A 4,538-nucleotide genomic window follows, 5' to 3' on the forward strand; every position below is an offset into this window, starting at 1 on the left:
ACCAGGATCTGATAGAATAGTGGCAGAAGTTCTGCATCAGCTAGTGAACCACACTGTGCCATATATAACAGCATTATTCAACAAATTTGTTTTGCAGGGTCGGTTGCCCAGAATTTGGAAAATTTCCGATATCATTATACTGAAAAAAGGGGGAGATGAAGACCCAGAGAACTGAAATTTTACATGGTGATTTGTTTGGTAAATCCTCTACCCAAAGTAAGGCAAAGCTTCAGTGCCACTGCCTAAGGGACCAAGGGCAGACAGTAGACATGAGTCCCATGCAGTATGGTTTCACAAAAGGGAAATCCACTGAGGATGCGATATATCATGCAATGAATATTGTGAACATTTCAGAGGACCAGTATGTTATTGGCAAAAGACTGATACAGTTGGGGCATTTGATAATTTTCGGTGGCCTGCCTGCCCTGTTCAAAAGACTAAAACAGATGGACTGACCCAGATGTCGCTGTAACAGTCTATGAGATTAATGCGCAGACATGCAGATGCAATCAGAATGTCCTGGAAAGAAAATTATGAAAGACAGCACAAAAGCCTGGCCACAGGGCTTTGTATGTGGTTCAGAATTCTGGGATGTTGGCATAAAGCCATTTCTGAGCGAGCTTCAGAGTGTAATAAATACTATATGCTGCTTACTTTATGCTGATGATCTGTTAATGATAATATCTGCTAACACGAGGGCTAAATTTGAGGAAAATAGTAGGGTAGTTCTTGAATTTCTAAGCAACTTGTACATAGAAAACTAAGTGATGCAGTGCACAAACAGTTTATGCATTACTAAAATGAACATTATCGAGAAGAAAAAAATCCCACAATCAGAACAACTGGCCAACCTGTGGAGAGAGAGAGAGAGAGAGAGAGAGAGAGAGAGAGAGAGAGAGAGAAGAAAAAAAGAAAAAGGAAGTAGTATATTTGTAAGTACTTAGGAATTAACATCGACAAAATCAAAACTTTAATCTATATGTAGAAATCCTCTGCCAGAGAGGCATTAAAATCCTAAATAAAATAGCAACAATTGGCCAAAGAAGTTGTCAACGGTCACAAAGTACAAAAAGTGCATACCACAGACAAATCTTTCTTGCTTTTGTGGGCTACAGGTCAAGCGTTTGGGTTCTTAGTTTCAGAATGTTAATGACAGAACAGGCTCTACAACGAACACCGAGAAGTGTACTCCTATGCCTGACAGGCACGTATAGAACAAAACCAACTGATGTGCTGTGGTATTAGGCTTACTACCACTGGATGTAGTAGTAAGAAAGAGAGGTCCTCAATATTGGCTCAAAATGCAAAAACATGATACGATAAAGGAGGTACTAGGCACAAGTGCCATACTGAATAAGGAAACAAAAGCATGCATTGATAGGAAATGGCAATAAATCTGGTGCAGACCAGAAACAGTGAGGAGAACCTACCAGTTCCTTCCCAGCATAAAATGAAGAACAAAAATGTCATACTGTCTTCCAACCAAGGGAGCTACACATTATCTGACGGGACATGGTCGGTACCCCAGCTACTTACTAAAAACATGACAGTGCACCATAGATGCTTGTGAATGTGGGGTAATTGGTACTCCGGATCACATTGTCTGGGAACATGTCATCAGAAAGGCATTACAGACCAGGACAGGAATGTGTTTGGAAATGCAACATTATGAGAAATGTAAAACTGTGGTATAAACTGAACTTGCTGACAGTTAAAATATCAGTGTCTGAACTGTAAGCCTACATAGCTGAGAGACAACCAAGAATAGAATCATGATAACAAGACATGCCATGGCAGTATATCCACTTAACAACAACCTAGTGGAAGCAGTGGGTAGATGACCCTCAGGAAGGACCATGAGGGATTTCCTGAGTCCCTGACAGCCATCTCCTAATATCCACACATTGGGTGGAACAGCAGCACAGCCCCTGTGAATCCAGGTTGCATCTCAGTGCACCAGAGGTAAACCTTCCAGACAAATGAGAAATACAGTTTGGTTCTGATACCAAGTCCCGCAGTCCAGTGTATTGTTGTATAGTAGTGTAGTCCAGAATAGTGTAATAGACTAGTAGCGTGCGCCTTCTTAATTCCGGATGAACTAAAACCAGTGTGCCAAATGGTAGTAGGTAGATTTTTTTTCTTTTTGTAGATATTGTATGCAGATTTTTCCCCTCACAAACACCATAATGATAAGTTATCACTAACACATTTGAAATTATGTTAAAGTATGGGGTGTTCAAAAAGTCTCTCCGCAGTGCCGTCCGATTGTTAGCCGTGTGTGCCATATAATTGTCCTACCTGGGTTACTTCCCTTCAGTGGACTCTCCGAACATTCCACTGTTTTGTTTATCTCAGCCAGCATCAGTAGTATCAATGGCGTGTGTCATTATGTGTTGACATGAACGTTTAAGTTTAGTTCCTTTGTTCGCGTTTTTGTCACTGTTAAAATGCTAACCATTTTAGTGTTCAAAGCTGGCAGTAAATACACAGTTTCAGTTCGTCAAACATTTAATTCAGTTTTCTCGGAGACAACACTCCCACATCGCGATACTGTGCAAGATTTGATTTACAAATTTTGAAGTACAGGTTCAGTGACAGATGCACTGAGAAGTGGTCATCCTAGCGTTTTGTCTGAGGATAAACTACTCGATATTCCTAATAAAATGCCCATGAATCCGAAAAGTCAGTAAGAAAAATCACCCAGGAAATTGATGTTAGTGTTGGAATGGCCCACACAGCTGTAAGGAAAAAATTAGAACTTTTCCCGTACAAAGTGACAGTCGTTCAAGAACTGAAAAATACTGATCATGGCATGTGACTGCATTATGGTCAATGGTTCAAAAATTTCGTTCAACAAAATGAAAGGGTTATTCTTAATGAAAGGTTTTTTACAGATGAGGCTTGGTTTCATTTATCCGGGTACATGAACACGCAAAATTCTCGAGTACTGGATTACTCGAGTGGAGTACTGCATATCCATTGTGTTTTCAGGAGGAACCACTTCATTCCGCAAAAATAGGAGTTTGGATTGCAATTTCTAGATGTCGGATTATGGGCCCTGTATTTTTCAACAAAACAATAAATGAACAACAATACTGCAGTGATATTCTGTACCCATTCATAAGAGAACTTGTGTTAAGTGAAATACTGAATGATTATTTTCAACAAGATGGTGCAACCACGCATGCAGCTCGCGTTTCAGTGTCACTGCTTGCTGATGTTTTTGGTAACCGCATAATTTCACAGGGACTTTGGCCTCCACAATCACCTGACTTTTTCTTCTGGAGTGCAGCGAAAGCAACCGTCTATAAAAACGATCCAAAATCCATCACTGAATTGAAAACTGTAATATCAACTTTCAGTGCTTCTGTTACAGAGGAAATGTTACAGCTTGTGTTTGGAAACATGATTAGATGAATTGAATTGTGTATTCATCAACAGGGGGGATACTTTCAACATTTAATGTGAAAATTTGTAAGTAAAAATGAATATTTAATTTATTAATAACTTGTATTTCACCGAGTTTCGTTTCGGTATATTCATTGCGGCATATGGCATGCGCAGCTAACAAACATATGGCACTGCGGAGAGACTTTCTGAACACCCCGTATTATGTGCTATATTCCTGACAATTCATGTGCAACATTTGGTCTGTTCTTTTTCATAGGTAACACCCTTTAAAAATAAAATTGTTCATGCCAATATAAAAAGCTGAGCAACGATAACAGCAGAGCTGGTACATGACATGGCTGCTTTCGTACCTGATATCATAGAATAAGACTGTGACAGGACTAGAACAGGAAGTGTATGGGTGGATTGAGCAGGTTTTGCACCTGAGTCTTCCATAGGGATATGATCCCTGTGGAAAGGGGTTGGAATTTGTAATGTCAAAGAGATACATTAGGATGTTGCGGAGGTTGGGTAGGTAACACAACACCACTGTAGGAGGGGTGGAAGATCTCGAGTATAATGCCCATCATTTCAGGGCATGACGATAGATAATCAAAGCACTGATGAAGTTGATCCAATCCAGGGTGGTACTAGATGAGGAACGGTGCGCTCATTTGTAGTTGGTTCTTGGAGATGGTGGGAGGAATGGGTTTTTGTGGGGATGGGGCATGATAATCTATTTGTAGACTTTGTCTGTGGAGGTCTTTGTGAGAACTCAGCATACTGGGCAAGGGAGCTCCAGTCACTGCAGAGACACGGACCCCGGACAGTCAGGCTATATAGGAGGGTTTCTTTGGGGAAGGGATAACAGCCATCAAAATACAAGAACTATTGGTGGCTGGTGGCTTCAATGTGGACAGGGGTGTGGGAGTGTGGATGGAACCATCAGAGTGGAGGAGGTCAATGCCTGAGAAGGTGGTACACTGGGTTGGGGGGAATCAAGTGAAGTGGATGGAAGATAAGGCATTGAGATGGTGCAGGGGTGAAGATAAGGTGTCCTGACCTTGAGTCCAGATGATGAAGATATCATTAATGAACCCTAGAACAGACCAGGGGTCTGGGGTTTTTGGAGGCTAGGAAAGTTTCCT

The sequence above is a fragment of the Schistocerca cancellata genome, chromosome 9 (genome assembly GCF_023864275.1).
Source record: "Schistocerca cancellata isolate TAMUIC-IGC-003103 chromosome 9, iqSchCanc2.1, whole genome shotgun sequence".
Taxonomy (NCBI): Eukaryota; Metazoa; Arthropoda; class Insecta; order Orthoptera; family Acrididae; genus Schistocerca; species Schistocerca cancellata.